Source organism: Saccoglossus kowalevskii, chromosome 14 (assembly GCF_978046115.1).
Source record: "Saccoglossus kowalevskii chromosome 14, keSacKowa6.1, whole genome shotgun sequence".
In the NCBI taxonomy this organism is placed as follows: domain Eukaryota; kingdom Metazoa; phylum Hemichordata; class Enteropneusta; family Harrimaniidae; genus Saccoglossus; species Saccoglossus kowalevskii.
The window spans coordinates 12,608,852-12,621,134 of NC_140654.1; positions in this window are offsets into that span (position 1 = coordinate 12,608,852).

Genomic DNA, 12,283 nt, shown 5'->3' on the forward strand with positions numbered 1-12,283 from the left:
AAGTTGGGGTAACTTTTCACCAGCAACGGCTTTTAACTCCTCTGTGATTGTTTCGGCTCGGCCGGTTTTGTTCATACTTCACAGGTAGGTCGTGCCGTCACTAATTGGAAAACAATCCTGGCCCACCATTGCCATTGCAACATCCAAAAACTGATTTTTGAATACTTTCGCCCCAAATGTATTACCTCCTACCAGTTTTATCGGTGTCGCTGGGTGTATATGATAAAGGGAAGTTGTGCAACCAAATTTGCCGAGTTCGCAGTTTTTCGCCAATAAAAAAATAACTAAGGCAACAACTCACGGTTTTTCAGCATTTTTGTAATAAAGACATTATTCTCCATCAATAATCCGCCCAAAACAGGAACATTTCTACAAATTCTTGTGTTTTTTCGACGTTTTTCGAAAAACCTGCGATTAGGCTGTGAAAGTAGAACATTCCGGAGGGGGTGAAATGGAAGAGCCATATTTAACGCGTAAAAATAGAACGCGTATTTTGACCTCTATGCGGTCGTCGCCAAAGAGCCCCGCGTCCATCGCCTGGCAATGCTCTTCCGTTTCACCAGTTGCGTTTTTTTGGCTAAAATTTGGGCAGTACTGTCAGTCACGAAAATTGATGAATAAATTAATACACATAAAATATGAATCACGGGCTAATTCAATGGTCACCGAACACTCCACTGTGGCAAGATAGTAGCGTAATGTATATTTGACCCAGATTTGACAAGCGTGGTACAGTTTTTTGCGCGTGTCCGTAATAACGCGCACAAATGATTGTGGGACAGAGTCCTTTATTTGCTGGCATTCTTGACTTTTCACTGCAGTTCTTTTTTATATTTTAGAGTAAATGCTTTTGATATGCTCTTAGGTTTCTTAATATCCGTCTGAAATTCTGGACTGTGGTCATATTTTTCGATTAGGAGTCGTATATTTAAATAACTCACCGTGACTAATGTTTTGCATTATGAAGTATATTTTTATGAAGGTCAACACACTGTACTTTAGGTAAATATTTACCATCTCGTTATTTCGCTTTCCAGCATTTACAGGAAACGCTTCATTCTAGAAAATGCTATCGCAAAACTGTTGGAAATAATAAATGTAACAGCAGAATACGTCCTAGCACAGTCACTCGACTAGGAGAGTGATTGTGGTCCTAGTTGTTAGGGAGTTAGCCTTATGTAATATATGGCGCCCTCAGCGTCCATACTGATAACCCGCTTGTTTATACACTTAATGTATGCAGCCTCTTTTTGACCTCTCGGTGTAGAATATAAACATGGCGTCTTAGATATGCTGTCAGTGTTCAGTCACTCGTCTTGTCATTAATTATCTTCAATGAACAGAACCCATAACATGGTGTCAGAAGTGGTGAAGTTTTGGCGAAAATAGTGTGGATCACAGTAGAAAAGCCTGGATTACAACACAGCTACCAAAACGAAGACTATTGAGCAAAGAAAAATACAAGACTGGCAAGTTTGACTCCGTACATGTGTTTGAGCACAGATCGCCGCTATTAATGTTGAATATATGTGAGTGCAAACATTTTTTTTTGAAGTATCCAGCCTTCAAACTGACTCAGATGTGTGCAGCACAACACTTCAAAACCGTGAGTAACATAGCGTAAATTTTTTTGTCAGCGTTGACCCCAGTGATTGATCATGGCAACGAACAATTCCATTCCCGCTCCAGAACCAATGAACTGTAATGGAAATATAGCAATAAATTGGCAGACATATCGTGAATCATATGAAGATTACAAAACAGCCACTGAGCTTGATAAGAAAGATAAACCCATCCAAGTTGCTACTCTTAAGATGTTAATGGGTACAGAGTGTAAGAAAATACTGAAAAGATTGCAACTCACAGATGATGAAATGAAAGAGACTCAGACAATCTTAGATAAGTTAGAAGCACACTTCGTACCAAAACGCAACGTTCTGTATGAAAGATATGTTTTTCACAACGCAGAACAACAACCCAATGAAACCATAGACCAGTTAGTAATCCGACTACGTCAGTTAGATGAACCATGCAAATTTGGCACATTCGAAGATGAGATGGTTAGAGATAGATTGGTCCTTGGCTGTAAAGATTCCATAGCAAGAGCAAGATTATTCAGAGAGCAAGCAAGTGACTTACACAAAGTCATAGAATCGCTTAGAATAAGTGAAGTTTCACGGCAACAGCTAAGTCAAATGGGAAATGATGTCACAGTAAACCCAGTCAACTATGTAAAGAAAGGAGGTAAACATACAGAAAGCAATCGACATAAATATACTGAGCAACGCAAAGAAAGACCCAAGTATAAGCAAACGAAAGATAAGTCCTCCCAGTGTAGATATTGTGGTAGCAACCATGAACGTGACAAGAACAAATGTCCAGCCTATGGTAAGACTTGCAGGAATTGTGGTAAGCAAAATCACTTTCAATCTGTATGCAAACAGAAGCATCAAGTACAACAGAATCTACACCAGCTGCAGGATGAAGTATCAGATTCTGATGATTCCATATTTAAGATAGATACTATTGGTGCAGTTCAATATGGAAATAGAAAGAAATTCTATATACCAATAACATTTCGAGATACGACTGGTGAAACAAGAATAAATTGTCAATTAGACACTGGTGCAACCTGTAATGTGATGACATATAATGACCTGTGTGACATAAAACAGCATGGTAAACTAGCATTAGAGAAAACAACAGCAAGGTTGAAGCTCTATGACGATAGCATAGTAAATGCTATTGGTGAATGTAACCTAATCTGCAAAGTTAAAGATAAAGAATATACACTGAACTTCAAAGTTATAGCAGGAAAACAGAAACCACTACTATCTGGTGATACATGTACAAATATGGGACTGATTACTCTTAATGTTGTGAATAGTATTTCACAGGAAGCAACTCCTACATGCACATCTAAAGATAACGTCATCAAACAATACAATGATGTGTTTGAAGGTCTAGGGTGCCTGCCTGGTGAATACAAAATTGAAATAGACTCAACTATTAAGCCAGTACAGCATGTACCAAGACGTGTTCCCATTCCACTGAAAGCAAAATTGAAAGCCAAAATAAATGAAATGGAAAGGAAAGGCATAATAAAGAAAGTTACTAAATCCACAGACTGGATAAGCAGTATTGTAGCTGTTCTGAAACCAAACAAGTTTAAATCGAGCAATTAAACGTCCCAAGTATCATATGCCAACGCTAGACGAAATTCTACCTAAGTTATCCGATGCTAAAGTATTCTCGATTCTAGATGCCAAAGATGGTTTCCATCAGGTCAAACTGGATGAACAAAGCTCCTACCTGACAACGTTCTGGACACCTTTGGCAGGTACAGCTTCGGAAGAATTCCAACGCTGCCTTCATGACGCATTGCATGATATTCCTGGTATTGAAGTCATTGCAGATGACATACTTGTGTTTGGATGTGGAGACACTCCTCAACAATACATGGAAGACCATGACAAAAAGCTAAGAAGTCTACTGCAGAGAGCGAGAGAGGTTAACTTGAAATTAAACAAAAAGAAGCTAAGATTATCGCTCAAAGAAGTACTATTTATGGGAGAGCTGATTACCACTGATGGACTCAGACCAGATCCTCAGAAAATACAGGCGATACAGAAAATGCCCAGACCAGATGGCAAAAAAGCAGTACAACGTTTACTTGGATGCGTTAACTACTTAGCTAGATATTTACCCAAACTAGCAGAAATCAGCGAACCGTTAAGACGACTGAAAGAAGACAAAGCTGTATTTGTATGGGAATCGCAGCAAGAAGAATCGTTCAGTCAAATAAAGCATCTTATCACCCATGCACCAATTCTGAAATACTACGATGTAAATGACGAGGTAACCATACAATGCGATGCTTCGGAAAAAGGATTAGGTGCCACACTTCTTCAAAACGGACAACCTGTGACATTTGCGTCAAGATCGTTGTCTCCCACTGAGCAAAACTATGCCCAAATAGAGAAGGAATGTTTAGCAATCGTTTTCGCATGTGAACGATTTAATCAATACATACATGGACGAGAAGAAATCACCATAGATTCAGATCACAAACCGCTTGTACCTATCTTCAATAAACCGATACACCGAGCACCGAAACGCTTACAGCGCATGATGCTACGTCTTCAAAAGTACAACATCAAAGTACAATATAAACCCGGCAACCAGATGCACATTGCTGATATGCTCAGCAGAGCATACCTAACAGAGAAGAGTACTAGCTCCAACATGCCAGCATGCCAGAATATCAGTTATTTCAGCTAAAAATAGAAGACAAGTTGTTTCAAGAAATAGAGTCCATTAACCAAGCTCAATACCAACGCGTTAGTGATCCTACTCATCAGCAAATTCAAAAGCTAACACAAACAGATACAACTCTACAATCCTTAATGACAACAGTATTAGCTGGATGGCCAGACAACAGAGATGATGTTCCAATATGTGCAAGAGACTATTGGACATACAGAGAAGAAATCACAGTACACAATGGTGTTCTATACAAAGGAAATCAAATCATAATTCCAAAACAATTGAGACCACAAATGCTCAATAGAATTCATTCAAGTCACTTAGGTGCTGAAGCATGTATACGGCGAGCACGCGACGTACTATTTTGGCCCGGAATGACAGCGGAAATAAAGGACAAAATCACACAATGTAGTCCTTGCAACGAATACCTCAGTAAACAACAAAAAGAACCTTTGATGTTATACGAGATTCCATCACGACCATGGAAAATGGTTGGACAAGATTTGTTTACATACAACAAAACTGACTACCTAATTACTGTTGATTACTATAGTGATTACTGGGAACTTGACAAATTAGATACAGATACAACTTCATCAACTATAGTTAACTGTACTAAATCACACTTTGCCAGACATGGCATTCCAGAGAATGTAATTTCAGACAACGGACTGCAATTCATATCCAATGAGTATGAAACCTTCGCACGTGAATGGGAATTCGAACATATAACCTGCTCACCGTACCACAGTCAAAGCAACGGGAAAGTCGAGTCAGCTGTCAAGATATCAAAAAAGATCATCAAGGAAACAAACAAAGACAAGAAAGACTTACAGCTAGCAATTTTAGATTGGTGAAATACACCCAGCACTGATGGCAGCAGCCCACTACAGAAATTAATGTAACGTAGAGCCCGCACACTATTACCAACTCCAGAAGTATTACTTCAACCACAAGTTGTCCAAGGTGTAGCAGAAAACATCAAACTTAGAAAACAGAAGTCCAAATTTCATTATGACAAAAGTGCTAAAGAACTACGAGAGCTAAATATAGGTCAACAAGTTAGATTGCAACCTACAAACCCCAGAGAACCATGGAGAAAAGCCTCATGTGTCAACAAAGTGGGTCCACGTTCATATATATTGCAAACAGAGGATGGAAGGATGTATAGACGGAATCGTAAATTCATACGTGAAACTGCAGAACTATCTAGTCAACCACCGACTAATCAACCGTCTCAACTAGCAAGTCAGCCTGAATGCACTGCGTTACCAACTCAACAGTCAACACCAGCAGTGAGTAATGATAAGCCGGATCATACATCTACACAACCAATTCCAGAGATTCCAGTGACAGAGACCTCACTGAGTCAAACAACAAGATCAACTCGAACCAGAAGCAACATTAAACCGTCCGCCAAATACAGAGACTTTATAATGACATGAACACTAAGTTTAGTATTTAGATTAGTGATTTAGTTATATACATAGTACTAGCGTATTATAATGATCGGACAATTATGCTGATATAACATTCGATATTTGATTCGATATTTGATTCGTTGTTTTATACGTACATGTTACTTGACACTGTTCGATATTTGATTCGATATTTGATTCGATATTTGATTCGCTGTTTTATACATACATACATGTATATGTTACTTGACCCTGTTCGATATTTCATTCATTATCTGACATAACACTAGTAATAAACTAAGTGACTTCCAAAAACTGAATGGTGTTTGCGAACTTCGTATTAGTTATAAACCGACGTTAGCTTCACGTTTATGTCACACCATGGAAACAGCCAAAAACATGGTGCTTGTTTTTGAGCGGAGCGGATCGCCAACCAGCCTACCGGCTTGTCGTTTTGTGTGTGTGTCTGTGTGTGTACATTTCCAGTGTTTTCACGTATGATTTCTTCTGTGATTTTTTTGGCTTGGCCGATTTCGTTCAAACTTGGCAGGTAGGTCACACCTTCACCCTAGTTATTAGGAAAAATCTGCAAAAAATTTTGGTCCACCGTTGCCATAGCAACAGCCAAAAAACTGATTTTTGGATAGCTTCGCGCCAAATGTATCTCCTACAAATTTGGGATAAAACACTTCAGACATAGCTCATTCTACTCAGCTTGAGTGTGGGCACAAAGTTACCATTTGAAATTTTTGATATCTGTTTTCATTACCGAGAAATTTGACCCTAAAGTTGGGGTAACTTTTCACCAGCAACGGCTTTTAACTCCTCTGTTATTGTTTCGGCTTGGCCGGTTTTGTTCATACTTCACAGGTAGGTCGTGCCGTCACTAATTGGAAAACAATCCTGGCCCACCATTGCCATTGCAACATCCAAAAACTGATTTTTGAATACTTTCGCCCCAAATGTATTACCTCCTACCAGTTTTATCGGTGTCGCTGGGTGTATATGATAAAGGGAAGTTGTGCAACCAAATTTGCCGAGTTCGCAGTTTTTCGCCAATAAAAAAATAACTAAAGCAACAACTCACGGTTTTTCAGCATTTTTGTAATAAAGACATTATTCTCCATCAATAATCCGCCCAAAACAGGAACATTTCTACTAATTCTTGTGTTTTTTCGACGTTTTTCGAAAAACCTGCGATTAGGCTGCGAAAGTAGAACATTCCGGAGGGGGCGAAATGGAAGAGCCATATTTAACATGTAAAAATAGAACGCGTATTTTGACCTCTATGCGGTCGTCGCCAAAGAGCCCCGCGTCCATCGCCTGGCAATGCTCTTCCGTTTCACCAGTTGCGTTTTTTTGACTAAAATTTGGGCAGTACTGTCAGTCACGAAAATTGATGAATAAATTAATACACATAAAATATGAATCACGGGCTAATTCAATGGTCACCGAACACTCCACTGTGGCAAGATAGTAGCGTACTGTATATTTGACCCAGATTTGACAAGCGTGGTACAGTTTTTTGCGCGTGTCCGTAATAACGCGCACAAAGGATTGTGGGGCAGAGTCCTTTATTTGCTGGCATTCTTGACTTTTGACTGCAGTTCTTTTTTATATTTTAGAGTAAATGCTTTTGATATGCTCTTAGGTTTCTTACAGCCGTTCTGAGAATTATTCGGACAGTCAGTTACAAAATGACTTGCAACTTTGCAAAACACTTTGGTCTTTGCCCAATCTAGACTTGTCGGCGCCACTTGAGTGACGGACGCATGGTTTGGGATTACTATTTCATAGGGGTTGTCGGCTTGGTGAATTGCAAGTATTATCTAGCGCTTTTACAGCAACCATTCTTTATTTTTTTTATAATTATATTGTAATTATTTTCAGTAATTTTGAAATTCACAAGTTAGATGTTGTTTAAATCTGTCAAAAAATCTCAACCCCTCGCTCATTTTAGTCAGTTGTACCTGTTACAAAAATGGACTAGACATAATAACGGTCGTTATGCCCCGTCTTTTTCAAACTGCAGTTGAAAAAGTGATTAGCTCAATGAAGGCACTTCATCCGACAAAGTCCATCAAACCGTTATAATCAAGTTTTCCATCCATGTATCCCTGACGTACTCTCCCACCACTGTATAAAATTTGAATTTGATACATATTGCACCAGTAATGTAAAAACAACTTTTAGTTTGTCCCAAAACTGTCGCGAAACTGCAGCGTGTCCCGCTAAGAATCTACTTTGAGCCTTCCCGCCAACGACTAGTTCATTAATACTCAACACTCGGGAGTTGTTCTGTAAATTGCGCTATGTCAGGTGGACTCAGATGGTTATAACAATTTAAAATAACACTTTGAATGCATATGCAACATATAACCTGTTAATATATTGTAACCAACGCATGTCGTTTTGAAAACAGCGTTTCACCCGCATCTTGCAAGATAATGGAATGATTCCAATTGTGGGCGTGCCAGTACAACGGCGCCATCAAGTCTAGATTGGAAAAGACCCAAGTGTTTTGCAATGTTCCAAGATATATTGCTAACTGACTGTCCGAATAATTCTCAGAACGGCTGTAATATCCGTCTGAAATTCTGGACTGTGGTCATATTTTTCGATTAGGAGTCGTATATTTAAATAACTCACCGTGACTAATGTTTTGCATTATGAAGTATATTATTATGAAGGTCAACACACTGTACTTTAGGTAAATATTTACCATCTCGTTATTTCATTATTTCGCTTTCCAGCATTTACAGGAAACGCTTCATTCTTGAAAATGCTATCGCAAAACGGTTGGAAATAATAAATGTAACAGCAGAATACGTCCTAGCACAGTCACTCGATTAGGAGAGTGAATGTGGTCCTAGTAATAAACTAAGTGACTTCCAAAAACTGAATGGTGTTTGCGAACTTCGTATTAGTTATAAACCGACGTTAGCTTCACGTTTATGTCACACCATGGAAACAGCCAAAAACATGGTGCTTGTTTTTGAGCGGAGCGGATCGCCAACCAGCCTACCGGCTTGTCGCTTTGTGTGTGTGTCTGTGTGTGTACATTTCCAGTGTTTTCACGTATGATTTCTTCTGTGATTTTTTTTGGCTTGGCCGATTTCGTTCAAACTTGGCAGGTAGGTCACACCTTCACTCTAGTTATTAGGAAAAATCTGCAAAAAATGTTGGCCCACCGTTGCCATAGCAACAGCCAAAAAACTGATTTTTGGATAGCTTCGCGCCAAATGTATCTCCTCCTACAAATTTGGGATAAAACACTTCAGACATAGCTCATTCTACTCAGCTTGAGTGTGGGCACAAAGTTACCATTTGAATTTTTGATATCTGTTTTCATTACCGAGAAATTTGACCCTAAAGTTGGGGTAACTTTTCACCAGCAACGGCTTTTAACTCCTCTGTGATTGTTTCCGCTCGGCCGGTTTTGTTCATACTTCACAGGTAGGTCGTGTCGTCACTAATTGGAAAACAATCCTGGCCCACCATTGCCATTGCAACATCCAAAAACTGATTTTTGAATACTTTCGCCCCAAATGTATTACCTCCTACCAGTTTTATCGGTGTCGCTGAGTGTATATGATAAAGGGAAGTTGTGCAACCAAATTTGCCAAGTTCGCAGTATTTCGCCAATAAAAAAATAACTAAGGCAACAACTCACGGTTTTTCAGCATTTTTGTAATAAAGACATTATTCTCCATCAATAATCCGCCCAAAACAGGAACATTTCTACTAATTCTTGTGTTTTTTTGACGTTTTTCAAAAAACCTGCGATTAGGCTGTGAAAGTAGAACATTCCGAAGGGGGCGAAATGGAAGAGCCATATTTAACGCGTAAAAATAGAACGCGTATTTTGACCTCTATGCGGTCGTCGCCAAAGAGCCCCGCGTCCATCGCCTGGCAATGCTCTAAAATTGACTAAAATTTGGGCAGTACTGTCAGTCACGAAAATTGATGAATAAATTAATACACATAAAATATGAATCACGGGCTAATTCAATGGTCACCGAACACTCCACTGTGGCAAGATAGTAGCGTACTGTATATTTGACCCAGATTTGACAAGCGTGGTACAGTTTTTTGCGCGTGTCCGTAATAACGCGCACAAAGGATTGTGGGGCAGAGTCCTTTATTTGCTGGCATTCTTGACTTTTGACTGCAGTTCTTTTTTATATTTTAGAGTAAATGCTTTTGATATGCTCTTAGGTTTCTTAATATCCGTCTGAAATTCTGGACTGTGGTCATATTTTTCGATTAGGAGTCGTATATTTAAATAACTCACTGTGACTAATGTTTTGCATTATGAAGTATATTATTATGAAGGTCAACATACTGTACTCTAGGTAAATATTTACCATCACGTTATTTCATTATTTCGCTTTCCAGCATTTACAGGAAACGCTTCATTCTAGAAAATGCTATCGCAAAACGGTTGGAAATAATAAATGTAACAGCAGAATACGTCCTAGCACAGTCACTCGACTAGGAGAGTGATTGTGGTCCTAGTAATAAACTAAGTGACTTCCAAAAACTGAATGGTGTTTGCGAACTACCGGCTTGTAATGCGTATGTGTTTATTTTAGTATCAAAAGTAAATCACTGACCCCTGTGTAATGGCGTACATGCTTTATTGCTGGCGACTTTGTGTTCAATGCATTATGTACAGATGGAAATTATGCTTTCGCCTGATCCGTGCCACTGTTCCATTGCATTTTTTGTTTTAATTTCAATATCCATTTTGCTACATTTATAAGGTTAAAACTGAATATATAGAATAAGGTGTATATAAATTATATTGGATGTAATAAGGAGTATGTAGTATATATAAATTATAATGTCGTAGATGATCAGCTTACTAAAAACACGGGAAGCTTTGATCTATTTTTGTTGATCAGTTAAAATGCAATCTATAACTACAAACAAAATTACTCGAGTATACACGTGCCGTGGTGAAACTAACGTGAAATTAACATGTCATGAATATTTAATTCGATAAAACACACAAACCATATCAATATTAATTTATATATGTCTGCATTGGATCCGTTTATCTCAAAACAGCATACAGTGTTTAATATTATGATCGAGTTGTCTGGCAACCACTCGTGACGTGCACATAGATGTGAGTATCTCTGCAACTGTCGCAAATATAAGCTCACATATGTTACAGCTATACAGCTATATGTATCAACAACAGCTTTCAGTTGCACACATCGTTCGCTATTTTCATCAGTTGCCTGTAATATTTTATAAAAGGCGCTGGTATACAGTAAGCTCAAAATATCAAAAATAATTATGCCGCCAGAAAGGCCAAGCAATGATACTATTTATACACGGGATACAGGTTACGACATAATAATTTTCGGGGACGTGATTCCCGCTGTCTAGATATATCTAGATATGTCATAAAGTCTGCTATGATGGTTCCAGCCTCGTTCCCAGTAAGTCGTGTAACTATACAAAGACATAATTTGCTGACTTACATGCACCGCTAAATAGATCCAATACATGTTATCATTGCGGCCGACTGACAGCATATACTAAATCATTTTCCATAGTTATGTGAATTTAAATAATGTGATATGTATATAAAACCAAAAGTATTAAAGATTCATCAACCCACGGAGGCGACTACGCCACAATATTTGCCCCAGTTTCACGAATATCGCTCGTACGGATGAACTGGTCGAAATCGAGTGGTACACTCCCGCTGGGTTGGTTATCCTCAAAATATTATAACTTCATTTTAAAGATTATTGTGAAATACAAAAATAACTTTAAAGCTAGCAATACAGCGATTATAGCTGCACCAAGCGGTGACGCAAATTTATATCCGTATTACGGCGTTGCAAGATTTATTCCTGTAGTTTATTGTTAGCAGGAACGTCGATTTATGTAAAATCTACTCAATCGACATATTTTCAAAGAAATACGCCAATTAACGCCTTATACTCGACAGCTTCTTGATTGTTGACACAACTGCCAGGTACACGAGCGAGCCACTGCATACAACAACATCAGACATCAAATAAAATACCTCAGTTACACGCCTTTATTCTTGTAATGTCAAAGCTATTAATGGAATTGTAATAAGAGACTTCATCCAAGGTGCTCGACATTGTGCAATTGTGCAATAGTGCTTAATATACTAGTAGATTAATTGGGGTGGTCGTCTCTCCCATTGTGTACACACATTCTCGTCTTTGCCCTAGACTAGTTATCGCGCACAGTGACAGTGGGCGGATCCATATTTGATTTTACCCGTTCGATGACCCCAATGAACCGACTCCGATTCACCCCTGTCTTAATGCCATTATTAGTATTATTCATAGGTCGACTACATGTCGATACATAACACATGCATCGAATCAGCTTTCACATGGTAATTACCTGAGCTTTATATAACAGGCAATTGCACCGTGTTTTACAGCATCAAAGAATCGTACAGACGAGCTAGTGTGTCTTGATATATCATACAGTATGACAGCCTTATATCATCTACTTTTATTCATCCTAATTTCCAGGTAAGATATTATCCACATTCCACGACACCTATATAGAAAATTCAAGTATTTGTTTATCTGATT